The sequence below is a fragment of the Rhinolophus sinicus genome, chromosome 14 (genome assembly GCF_057876585.1).
Source record: "Rhinolophus sinicus isolate RSI-liver-muscle chromosome 14, RSI-T2T, whole genome shotgun sequence".
Classification (NCBI taxonomy): Eukaryota; Metazoa; Chordata; class Mammalia; order Chiroptera; family Rhinolophidae; genus Rhinolophus; species Rhinolophus sinicus.
The window spans coordinates 181,979,806-181,993,467 of record NC_142514.1 but is presented as its reverse complement, the minus strand read 5'-3'; the positions used below and the strand labels follow the sequence as shown (position 1 = coordinate 181,993,467).

General features: G+C 45.9%; 1 protein-coding gene across 10 annotated transcripts in view; it reads right to left on the bottom strand.

The window, feature by feature from the left end:
* Window positions 1–13,662, bottom strand: part of SLC22A11 (solute carrier family 22 member 11) — a 113,869-nt gene that overhangs the window by 43,169 nt on the left and 57,038 nt on the right. For 3 of the 10 annotated variants that reach the window (XM_088789673.1, XM_088789671.1, XM_088789672.1), the window contains exon 1: window positions 1,604–1,770. The exons of the other annotated variants lie outside the window; for them this stretch is intronic. The gene's annotated coding sequence lies outside the window, so the exon portion shown is untranslated. Of the gene's footprint in view, window positions 1–1,603; window positions 1,771–13,662 lie in introns of those variants that run through there. 10 annotated transcript variants of the gene reach the window in all.

The window sequence follows — 13,662 nt, the reverse complement described above, 5'->3', positions numbered from 1 at the left end:
TAACCACTGTTTTAAAAACTAATAATAAAGAAACAAACAAACTTTTGCTTCTAACCCCAAATAGTTTAAGGAGATTAAAAGGTTCTTAGAGGTCACCTAGGACAACCACCGATTCCTGCTTGGAGAACTAAGGCTGAGAGCAGTTTGGAGGCTATTGGCTCTGAGTCCCCAGCTTCTCCTGACCTCCATGGTGGGCCCTCCGAAGATCCCGAACAATGCATCCTGTGCTCAGCTGCACCCAACAGGAAGTAGCATCAAAACGATGCTCCATGAAGGATCTGAGAGACTCTACTCGCAGGAACACAGTTAACCAGACGATAGGTACAGCCGGCCCTGAGGAAACTGTGTATTCCGAGTACTGTCAGCTCAGGCTGGGATGGACATGTCAGACAGCCCCAGAAGTCTGGTTCCCTGAGAAACAGGGAGGAGGGGCAGGCAGGAGAGGCTGATCCATCAACAAGGGGAGTGCCCCACGGGGTAAAGGAGCCCAAGATCACAGCCAGGTATCTACAGCTCAGCCCCGTCCCCTGCCCAACATGGGCATGTCTGGATCCCAGACAGAAAACCTGAAAGAGTTGTTCTTGAAATCTTCCAGGCTCGGAAGGCTCAATGGCATGGCCTAATCCCTTCCGAAGACCAGGGAGAGGGACCTTCTCCCCTACCTGCCACCTGGATCACTTGGAGGGCAGAAGCCAGGAGGCTGGGTCAACGGACAACAGCCTGGCACAGCAGAGGCAGGCGCTGGGGTGCTAAGCATTGGTGGTACTGGTGCCCAGCAGATGCTTGCTGGCAGGGCCCTGGGCGTGAGCATGGAGGGACACCCAGGAATATTTGGGGCTAGGGTATTGAGAAAACTTTGCAGGGAGCTGAGACCCACCAACAATGATAGGACAAGAACCTACCACAGGTTTTACTGGACCTGTGACCCCAGCCACCCCCAGGCACCATTCATGCCCACAGCTGGGGAGGCCCGGGGTAGCGCCAGCTATACAAGCAAATGCTCAAAATACATAAAGCGCAGAGAACAGCTTTCAGGCCCATCCCAACCTGCGTAACCAGCAATTCCAATCTCATGAAAACACAGGGCAATTGAGACATGCTCAAAGAATAGAGAAAAATACACTTTATGATTTACAGGCCAGACAAGATCACACATAAAAGGTTACTTTAGTCTTGAATTTAAAATTTACACTAGTTTTAAAAAGTACACATTTGCAAGTATTTTCACTCTAGAATATTACAAAAACTATTTCCCAAGGACATAAAGATTCCAATTTTGAATTACAGAAGGTAAAGTGGAAGAAGCTGCTATCTGAAAATTGGAATAAATGTCAATTGAATGGCACAGACAGCAGAGCCATGATTTTATGGGCAAAACAGATTTCTTAAAGCAGTATCAAAAGCCCTGAGTTGGGTCGTTACGTTGAATGTCCTAATTTCAAAGAAATTTGCCTCCTTTTTGCCAAAACACTTTGCATTGTCAGAGCCACGATCACAAGAACACTTGACAACAAGCATGTTATTAAGCAAATTTTTGTTTGTTTGTTTGATGACTATAAATCTGCTGAGCCAACCTCCAGCAAATTGGCAGGGCAATTCTCACCTGGGATCAGCAGGGCACCACAAGTCCAGTGAGAGCCAGGGCTGGGGTGTGGTTCTCAGTCCCAGGGGTAGGTCACAGGGGGTGGTGAGCACATGCACAGACAGCCTGCGGGACCTCAGGGCCCTGGGGATTCCACCAGCAGGAGCAGTTTGCTGGGCAGCCAGGCTCCCTCACAGGCTTTTGTGCACCACGCAAGCCCCTGCCACAGAAACAAGGTGTTCCTTCCAGGAACCCCCTGGCCAAAAGACGCTGCCTCCATGGCCGAAGGAAGCTCCAGGTCACCACTCTGCCCCAATGCCAAATCCACCCACAGAGGACATTCACTCCTGGGAGGGCAGCTGTGACCAAGAGCGTATCTTGTGGGGACATGGGGTGAATTTGAGGCCTGGGAGTTGGCTCCTCTGTGTCAATAGGAATCCTTATACCCACTGCTCAGGGTGCAAATTGGAATCTCAGTTTGGAGAACAGTTTGGCCATATCTGATATAACAAAGATGCACGTGTCCTCGTCCCTCAGTTCCTGCCTGGGTCTGTGCCCTAGAGGTAGATAGGCTCTCTCTCTCTCTCTCTCTCTCTCTCTCTCTCTCTCTCTCTCTCTCTCTCTCTCTCTCTCTCACACACACACACACACACACACACACAAATGTTTGTGTTAGTGAAAAACTTGGAAACATCCAGAATGCCCATCAATAGGAGAATGGATACGAACATTATGGTATATTCAAACCGTGGAATACTAACCAGCCAAGTAAATGCATGAACTAAAACTGCATGCCTCGACATGGATTAATCTCGAAGACATAATGCCAAGTGGAAAAAGCACATTGCTAAAAGCACATATGCTACTTCTATAAACTTCAAAAACATACAAGACAATACCAGATACTGTTTATGAGGACATTTCTATGGACTAAAAGTTGCACCCCTGCCTGGGATGGATAACACTAACAGGAGAGAGAACCATCTTGGAGGAGGGGGATGGCAGGCTGGCAGGGAGGGGGCTCATGGGACTTCAGGGGAAGTCGTAGCGTCTGGTGTCGGAGGTCAGGTGGCCATAGGTGGACATTTATTATATTATTTTTGCTACTTCTTTTTGCATGCTTGAAATATTTCATTTAAAAAAAAGCCAAAAGATAGAAACACCCCAAAGGTCCACTGGTAGATGAATGGATAAATATGTGATTTTGTTAAAATGCACACAGGTTGGTTTGAATCAGGTGTGGTAAGACACGCAGACTCGAATGATTGTCACAAAGGAAGAAGTTTATGCTCACAGGTCCCTAGAAACAGGAGGCTTCACACAGCAGACAGGCCGTGCGGGGAAACACCAGGGTCAGTCAGAAGGCAGAAGAGAGAAGAAAAAAGCATGGCCCAGCGCCTTTTCCTGGGGTTTTTGTGGGGGAAGGAATGGGACAGGAGGGTAGGTACCCTGACTAAGCTTCGGGTGGGATAGTTTGAATAATTCTGGTGGGCTCTGGGCCATCGTGGCCATCCCTCATCGTCCAGAACCTGGCCCTGGGAGATTTAGGGCAGGATGAATAATGGCCTGGTGCATGTGAGTCTGACAAAGGAGGGCTGGGGGTGCAGGCTCTGGATGGGTGGTTTGAATATCAAACATGCACTCGCAGGGGAGTCATTCGCAACCTCTAGAAATTAGCTAGTCCTGGGAGAGGCAGATTCTCCAGAGTATCAAGAATACAGAAAATAAGAAAATATAGTCAATACGGTGGTATATACATATGAGAAATTATTACTCAGCCTTTAAATGAAAGGAAATTCTGACACGTTACAACATGGATGAACCTTGAAGACATTATGCTAAGTGAAATAAGCCAGTCACAAAAAGACAATGCTGTATGATTCTATTTATATGAGGACCCTAGAGCTGTCAGATCCATAGAGACAGAAAGTGGGTGCCAGGGGATGGGGAAGGGGGACAACGGGCGGTGAGTGTTTAATGGGGATGGAATTTCTGTTACAGATGATGAAATGTTCTGGAGATGGGTATGGTGATGGTGGCACAACAGCGTGCATGTATTTAATGCCACTGAATGGTTAAAATGGTAAATTTAATGTTATGTGTATTTTACCACAATAAAAAAAACACTAAATGTTAAAAAAACTTCTTTCTTATACATAAACATATGTAATTCTTTTTGGCTATTCTCAGCTGACTCTTTCACATGTGACTGGGATATTTTCTGAGATTACTAAAATTTTCAGGACATGTTAGATAAAACACACGGCTAAAACAAAACAACAGTATTTTGCAAGACTTATTCCTAAGGTCAGGGTAACCCATCTGATTCTGGATCCTGGAAGCAGAAGCTGAGGTTTTTATACCTTGTTCTGAACAGGGGGACTTCTGGACACCAGTGAGGACGTGCTGTCACTTTTAAGCTCTGGGGAACACACACACAGAGAAGCACACAGCCTCAGCTTGAATCCATTCCACCCGCACCGACCGGCACACATCAGGGCTGGGCTCTGTTCCAGGGAACAGTGAAGTGGACTCAGGAGTGGCTGCTGCCCTCGGAGAACAAAGGACATGAGGTAGATTTGCCAAGAAGTATTCCAGAAGCGCTGAATGGTTCAGGGCTGGAGGGGCAGGTACACAGAGCATGGAGGGAACACAGAGAAGACATACCTAGCTTCCAAGCAGGCGGGTTGGGGAGGCTGCAAGGGGGAGGCATTTGGAAGGACTCCTGAGATGTGGAAGCTGGCGTCAGCACTCAGCGATGGGGACAGGGAGACCTGCTAACTGGGTCACACAGCATCGGGGCAGAAACGCTGGCAGCCTGGCTCAGGGAAGGTAAACTCTCAGGTGTGTAGGGCGCTAATATCCCAGCGAGGGATAAAGCTGGACAAATAGGCAGGTTCAGGCAGGGCACCCAGTCCTTGGTGAAGGCACCCAGGCTTTGCTGGGGAGCAATGGGAGCCCATGAACAAGCTCCCACGGCAGAAAAGGCACAGTCCCAGCAGTGCTTTCCTGGGTCAGGCATGCACTGCTGAGGAAACAGGTTAAGGGGCCAATGGTGGACAAAACCCACAAAAACCACACAAACAGATGTAAACTGACAACTGTGGCAACCATTCCTAAGGAGAGGTACAAGTTCACGGCCAGTGTTATATGGAGGTGTGGTCACCGAGGTCAGAGACAGCCCCCTGAGGAAGCAATGTGTGTGTCAAGGGCTTTAGCATGATGTGAAAAGAACTAAGTGAGGAGAGGCAAGAGGTGCCCCACAGAGGGAACAGCATATGCCGAGGCCCTGTGGCAAGACAGGGCATGGGGCATTCTGAGAATCAAAGGAGTGTGGCTGGAGCAGAACAGGGCCCTTAAATTAAAAATGCACCATCTTTTACCTGCCTAGTCGCCTTTGGATGTGCCCATGGCTCCAGACACCAGCCACACCCTGATGACGCCTAGATGTGTGCCTCCAGCCCAGGCCCCAAACTCACATCCTCTGTGTACGTGACATGACCACTGGGATGTCTAACAGCCCTCTCAAACATAGTGAGTCCCATCCTTGACCCTCCCTGGGTCTTCCTCCATCTCAATAACGGCAGCATCATCCACCTGGTTGCAGGCAACCTGGGTGCCCTTCTTGATCCCTGCTTTTCCTCTTACCCCTTGTACTGAACGCTCTCAGTGCTCACCCAGATCCCCTCAGGCCTCTTTACTGGCTGTGTGCCCCTCCTCCAGCCGCTGCCTGCTTCCTTCCTAGGCTGGCACCTGCCACTTTCTCCAGCTCCTGGAGCCACTTGCACTGAATACCCCTGGGATTGCACCTTTGTTTGGCTCCTTCCAGCTCTCCCGGCAGCACTTCCTGAATGAAGCCTTTGCACATGAGTCCCCATCTCCTGGTCTGCATCTCTGAGAACCCGATCTAAACACCCCTCGTCCAATCTATTGCCAAGTCCTGTGGTCCATCTCCAACACTCTCCCCATCTCCATGGCCACCCGCTAGACAAGAGAACCACCAGCTCTGAAGTGAACAAGAGCACTGGTCTCCCAACTGGCCTCCCTGATTTCTCCCTGGCCTCCTCTTCCCCCTTCACAGTCTCCACCCAAATCATGTCACTGCCTGAGGAAACCCATCCTCTGCTCATGGGTCAACCAGGAAGACCTGCTCAGGTACCTCTGGTGCCCTTAGCCACACGAGGACTGAGATGGGCCTGCTGCGGTCACTGCTCAGCACCTGGAAAGGATGAATTGCCCTGACACTGACTTTCACTAGCTGTGTGATCTTAGGCAAGTTGCTAAGCCTCTCTGTGCCTAGGGTTGCTCATTTGTAAAACGGGTTTATTAAAACTTTCTTTAAGAGTTGTTGGAAGCGGCGGCCAGATGGCTCAGTTGGTTAGAGTGTGAGCTCTGAACAACAGGTTTGCCAGTTCAATTCCCACATGGGCCAGTGAGCTGTGCCCTCCACAACTAGACTGAAGACAACGAGCTGACACTGAGCTTCAGGAGGAGCAGTTGGATGGCTCGGTTGGTTAGAGCACGAGCTCTTAACAACAAGGTTGCCGGTTCAATTCCCACATGGGATGATGGGCTGTGCTCCCTGCAACTAAGATTGAAAACAGCCACTGGACTTGGAGCTGAGCTGCGCCCTCCACAATTAGATTGAAGGACAACAACTTGGAGCTGATGGGCCCTGGAGAAACTCACTGTTCCCAATATTCCCCAATAAATTTTTTTCTTTAATTTAAAAATAGAACTACCTTATATTAAAAAATAAAAGAGGGGCCAGCCCGGTGGCTCAGGCAGTTGGAGCTCCATGCTCCTAACTCCGAAGGCTGCCGGTTCGATTCCCACATGGGCCAGTGGGCTCTCAACCACAAGGTAGCCGGTTCGATTCCTCGAGTCCCGCAAGGGATAGTGGGCTGCGCCCCCTGCAACTAGCAATGGCAACTGGACCTGGAGCTGAGCTGCGCCCTCCACAATGAAGACTGAAAGGACAACAACTTGAAGCTGAACGGCACCCTCCACAACTAAGATTGGAAGAACAACAACTTGACTTGGAAAAAAGTCCTGGAAGTACACACTGTTCCCCAATAAAGTCCTGTTCCTTTTCCCCATTAATTAAAAAAAAAAATCTTAAAATAAAAGAGTTGTTGGAAGAGTGTAAAGTACTAGAACAGTGCCTTAATAAATATCAGCCAGTCTGCACCTAATTCACCAGGCAAAAATGTATTGAGCACCTCCTATATGATAGGCACTTGGGATGTACCCATGAAGAAAACAGTAAAGATCTCTGCCCAGTGGAGCATATGGTCCAGAGCAGGGGGAGACAATAAACAATAAACATAACAAATAAAGAAGCCACCTAGTATGCTAGAAGGTGATGAGGGCTACAGGAGCAGAGCGGAGCAGGGAGGACGGGGAGTGGTCAGCAGTGCAATTTTCAATAGGGTGGTCAAGACTGGCATCATCAAAAAGGTGGCATATGAGCAAAAACTTAGAGGTGAGGGAGTCAGCCATGTAGATGTCTGGGAAAATGCATTCCAGGCGGAGAGAAAAGCCAGTGCAAAGGTCCTGAGGTAGAAGATATGGTCAATGAAGAGCTCAGAGACAGGTAGGAGGTGATGTAATCATGCGGGGGGGGGGGAGGTGATAGGAGATAAGATTATCGGATCTATACTCTGATGTGATAAACAGATGATAAAACGAAAACAAATAATTAATTTTTTTCCTTTTTGTATATTTTCCACATTTATTTAATGGGCATTTTTTAACCTGCTTTTAAAATTATACATTTCAAATGTTGTTAAAGCTTGGAAAAGGAAATCCTTTTTATAATAAGGAAAGCTCTAGAGCTGTGGGGAAGGAAGAAGCAAAACTTACATCGTCCTCAGACATCTTAACGCTTTAGCCCCTTTCATCCTACCATCTGGGACCTTTGGGGCAGGATGACAATGTGCTGTGGCCTCCTTAGTTGGACGGGCTCCTGCTCTCCCCTCCCCCATCCACAAGCAGGTCCAGCCTCTGGGTGCCATTGGAGCCTCACAATCTACAGGATCCGTCATTAAGGACTCGTATGGGGCCATTTGACCAGAGTCCACTAATCAGAGAGCTGGGCCCAGGCGCCATTTTGAATGAGTGATTCATCCCTTTACTGCTGCAAGGAGTGTGTGTGTGAGGGATGTCAGAATTTGGTGGGATTGGGTGTTTGTTTAAATAAGTCTGGGTCTAACTGAAAAGTTGGGAAGGTCTTGAAAATTGTCATGTCTTCTCTAGTTTGTCTCTGTGATGGTACGTCACCAAAAGGAAGGCCTTACGGGGTTTCCCTCCAAAAATGCTGTATTTTGCTGCAATTTCAAAATATCTTTGACAATGAACAAACCCACACGTCCCTTGGTCTGTATTCTGAGCCTTTCCAGCCCCGATCTCCACCTACTCCCGTGACAGTCCCAACCTTTTCCTCTTTGTGAAAAGACTGTCAGTGCCTTCTGGCTCCAAGTCAGTGCTCCATCACTGTTCCTGTTGGCAGGAGCCCAACAGATTCAGGGGTGAGTACATTTGGGAGTACCAATGACCTTGGCCCTGCCCACCCTGAAAAGTAACCCTGATGAGAGAATGGGACCTGCCCTTCTCAGCTTTCAGTGGCCCCTGAGTCCTTTTAGTCTCTCACAGCTTACCACCTGTTCTTTCTCATACAACACACACGTGTTTATTTATTTCCTTGCCTGTTGTCTCTCCCACCCCAGGTACACCCAGGCTGTCCACTCCAGGAGGGCAGGACTCCGACATCTGCCCACACTCTGGGCCATGGCAGGTGCTTGCTAGTGATGTGTTTTACGAACGAATGATCAAAGGGCATCTTCTGTCTCTGGGGAAAGGTGAGGAAGTTCCTCTTTTTGCCTTTAATCAGGCCCCCCCCCCCAGCCTTTCTCTGCTCCACAGCTTCCTCTAGTGAGCCAGGAGCACTCAGGACCACAGACAGGGCTAAGATTCCCCATTCCGCTACCAAAGCCGCCCCGTGGGTCCTGCTGGAAGAAAAACCCAACAAGGACTGTCCTTTCCAAGGCTGTGACTCACTTCACTCCATGTCACAGAGCCACAGCTTTATGAGTCCTACAGGGATGGCAAGGCCACCAGGCAGTCAGAAGAGCCACTCATGGCACCAGCCTGGCTCATGTGCTAAACCCCAAGTTTTCAACGGGAACAGAACCAGAAATGCAATGCGGGAGGCTTGGAGCCTGACAAAGGCATTTTGTGTGTCACAACGACTGTGTGGGGACACTGCTGGCACCTGCAGAGGGCGGGGGTCAGAACCATCCCCCAATCCTGTGTGGTTTTCAAGTGTCCATTGGACTGGATTTTAAGTAATTTTATGTTATTATAAAATTCCTCAAAGAATTATAATAATTCTGAATTAATTTTTCTTATAAGATCCTGTTTAAAATCATTCAGCACCTGACATCATGTTACTTTTTTTTTTTCACTAAACACTAAACTTTTCAGGACTCTCTTGTGAAATGAGGGAAAATTGGACTTTGCTGTGTTCTGATTTTTAATGAGAGTTAGTCACCCATTTGGAAGGCCATGTCAGCAGCAGTGACATCACTTTTGGTATTTGAGCCACTGATACAGCGCATTTGGGTCACTGAGCATGCATACCACAGCCACAGTGCCGGCCTCTGGGGGCATGTGGCCACACAATGGTAGATTGGTTACCTAGAAGAGACTGATCAAATAAGTAGAATATTGAGGATAATGGAAGCCAGGTTTGTCACTGTCAGAGAAAGGAGTTACAAATATGGAAAGAGAAAGCTGGCATGAACTCCGTGTGTTACATTATAATTGGAGAGGTGAACTGGTGGTTTTCAGTATTTATGAACAGATACAGAAAAGAATATAGATATAAATGCATGCATATATATATCCTTTAGCTTTATCCACCAAGAAGGCCTGGGAACACTAACAGTGAACATGCCTAGCACCGAGATGTTGGTTTTTCCCCAAAAGGAACTAGGGCATCTTGGGAAAGTGGCCAATTTCAGGATTGAGGCAGGAAAAGCACAAGATGAGCCTATATCATCTTTTGTGCCAGAAAGTGAGGATGTGTGCAGAACTTGATGGAGACAAATCAAAAGGACAGAGGAGCTGGTTCCAAGGGGCTCCCACTGGCTCTGAGATCATTTGAACACTGAAATAAATAATGATACTAACAGATTATGACCTATTGAAAAAACAAAAACCAAAAACATATAGATGTAAATAAATGACTATATACATGAGGAGAAAAAAAACTTTCCTTACACTAAAATGCCAACTAATAAATGTAGAAGAAATGATAGAATTAGAAAAAGTATCATTTGACAACTATCACTGTTATTAATCATTGACCCCAGAAAGACCAACAGATGCTGAAACCAGCGGGTGACGTTTGAAGAGGAAGGGCTCTTTATATGGTCTCAAAGTACTTCCTCCCAAACACTTTTGCATTACAAAGGGGTAAAAAATAATTTTGCAGTGGAGAAGCCTGGCAGATACCACCTTAATCAAGTAATCAAAGTCACAATGTCACATCACCAGTCATGGGACAAATACAAATTATGTTCCCTCTGATAGGATGCAATGAAAAAACACACAACACAACTTCTCTGGCATTCCTGCCAAAAACGCATAACCTGAAACCAGTTAAAAGGAAACATCAGACAAGTCCTACCAAAGGGACATTCTACCAAATAGCTGACCTGTACTCTTCAAAACTGTCAAGGTCATGAACATCAAGAAAAGACTGAGAAACTGTCACAGATTGAAGGAGACTAAAGAGACATGACAATGAAGTACAACTTGTGGTCCTAAATTAGAGCCTATGGCTATGAAGGACATTATTGGGAAATTGCCAAAACTTGAATTGGGATTCTATTGATTAGATGTTGATAACGTATGACCATTAATGTCCCAATTTTGATGTCATGCTGTGGTTAAGTAGAAGAATGTCCTTGTTTATAGGAATACCACACTAAAGTAGTGAAGATAATGGGGCATCAGATTGGCAATGTATTTGATAATGGTTCAGAGGGGAGAAAGCTATTTGTATTATTCTTAGAATTCTCAATAAGTATGAAATCATTTCAAAATTAAAATTATCTTTTTGCATCACAAAATAAAAAGGGATGGGGCAGCGGGATGGCTCAGTTGGTTGGAACACAAGCTCTCAACGATAAGGTTGCTGGTTCAATTCCCTCATGGGATGGTGGGCTGATCCCCCTGCAACTAAGATTGAAGGACAACGACTTGGAGCTGATGGACCTTGGAGAAACACACTGTTCCCCAATATTCTCCAATAAAATAAAATAAAAATAAAAAAGAAACATTTAAAAAATAAAATAAAAACAAAAAGGAATGATGAGCAAAGAAATTGGTAAATATGTGGGTAAATCCAAATATTGACTCTGAAACAATGATAATAATGTCTACTTTTAACAGTTAAAAAAGACAGGTTAAAAGACTAGACGACAACAATATGTAAGGTGGATGGGTTGTGATAAGATTTAAAGCATTGTAAGGCCCTTGGTTGTTAAGAAGAGTGAGATATTTATTCAATTTAGGCTTTGTTAATTTAAGACTACATATGAAAAAATATAGGGTTACCACAAAAAGAATGAACAAATAATGAGGAGAAAGAAAAAAATTAATCCAAAAGAAGGCAAGAAAAAGAAATGAGGGGGAAAGTAAGACTGTAGAAAACCCAAAATAAGATGTGCACAAGAAATCCAGGCCGATAGACACAAGAAACAAACACAAGTGGTCACATTAATGTGAAAGACGGTGGAATTTAAGGTTAAAAGGATTGACTAGAACACTATGAAAAGAACACTATGTAATAAAAGTTACTATTTATAAAAAAAAAATAGACTAGTTATAAACCTGTGTCCATAAAACAGCATAGAGGCTAAATATAAACAAAAACTACTAGAAATGGTAGGAGACCCTGAAATATCTATATCACATATCTATGTATGTATACTCTGTTTCCCTGAAAATAAGACCTAGCCGGACAAATAGCTCTAATGTGTCTTTTAGAGTTGTCCAGCTAGGTCTTATTTTCAGGGAAACATGGTATATACACACATACACACATATATTAATCTAAACACGTGCACACATATTCAAGGAGAGCGGGGTGTAATGCAGGGTCTCAGCTCCCGCTCCCCACACAAGAATGCAGGATGTGGTGAGGCCAAAAAGGAACACCCATGGAGCCTTAGATAGGGGAGTCATACCACTATATTCTCGCTGGTGCTGGCGGCTGGGCTGGAGACACAGGAAGCAGGAGCCACTCAATCCGCAATGTAATCTGCTTGCTGACCTCACTTGCTAGCCACAATCCGCAGTCCACTTCTCTGCCAACCAACCAACCCCCTTGCCAGCGTAGCCATGGCAGTTATATCAGTGGCTAAGGGCTAACCGGTAACAGCTGATGGCCAACTAGTCACAGCTAATGACCATTTACTACCCAAGCCAGCACCTTTCCACATGAGGTCAAGAGCCTGGAAACTGCTCTCTGGGACTCCATCCCTACATGGGGAAACTTCAATATATGTAATAAAATACAATAAAGAGCTTCATCTAATCGAAATATATCTAGAACTTTATATCACCTGAATACAAATTCATTTCTCACGTCCATGGGACATCCTCCTGATCGGCCATAAAGAAAACCTTGAAAATATTTTCAAAGTAGAGCCCTCACAGACCACATCTTCTAAACATAATCCAAAACAATTAGGGATCATTAATACAGAGATGACCAAAAATGTTTACGACTTTGAAATTAAGTGACACATTCCTAGCTTACACTTAGCTCAAACAGGAAATTTAAAAAAATCAATGACATAGTATCTTGAAAACAAAGAAAAAGAGTACATGACATCCCAGAATCAATGCAAATCCCCCAAAAAAAATGATACTCAGAGGAAATTTATCACTTTAAATGGTTTTGCTAGTACAGTGGAAAGATGAAAAATAAAATAATCAATATCTTATATTCATCATAAGAAATTAGGAAAGGAAGATAAAATTACTCAAAAGAAACGAAGAGGAGGAAATTAACTAAAGTGAGAGGTGACATTGATGGGAGGGGAGGGTAGCGCTTAAGGCCATGTTTCAGATATTCCCATGGATCCTTGGGGCATGGAGAAGCCACTGAACAAGAAGAGAGGGTATATTTCCTTAAAAAATGGCTCTGGCTTCAGGGTAGAGAGAGGACTGGAGAGAGGGGAGGAGGGACCAAGAAACACCAGGATGCTGAGTGGCCCCAGCAAGTCATGATCCTGTGGATGACAGACAGGAGGTGCCAGTGTGCAGCTGAAGGACAGTGCAGCCATTCCCAAGGATGGCTCCCAGAAAATTGGAATCAGCAGAACTCAGGTGATACCCGAATTTGTATTTTTCAATATGATCCCTCAGGTGATTTCCTCACAGCCACGAATATGGCACAGCTGTGACTGACTGCAATATGGAACAGACCAGTCGAGGTATCATAGGAACAGAGGCCTGTGGGTTTGTTTGAGCACTATGAATGTGTGAGTGTGTGTGTGTGTGTGTGTGTGTGTGTGTGTGTGCGTGCACATATGCACACTTGTGTGTGAGTGTATAATTTCCAGAAGATAATCACGGAAGGCCATACCTGGTGTGGGGACAGAGCCAGGAGTGCAGTTTCCAGGCTCTCAGCCTCATGTGGAAATGTGCTGGCTCAGGTAGTAAATGGCCATCAACTGTGATTGGATGGCCATCAGCTATGGCTAATTGGCCGTCAGCTGTAACCAGTGAGCCACTGGCCACTAATATAACTGCTGTGGTTACACTAGCAGCAAATGGGGGCTAGCAAGAAAAATGGGGGCTAGCAAGAAGATGGTAGCTGAGCCAGCAAGCAGCAGAGTGAGGGTTACAGGTCGTGTGGCTCCTGTTTCCGGTGTCTCCAACCCAGCTGCCAGCGAGACTATAGTGGTATGACTCCCCTACCCATGGCTCCGTGGGTGTTCCTTTTTGGCCTCACCATATCCTGCGTTCTTATGTGGGGAGCAGGACCAGAGACTCCGCATGCC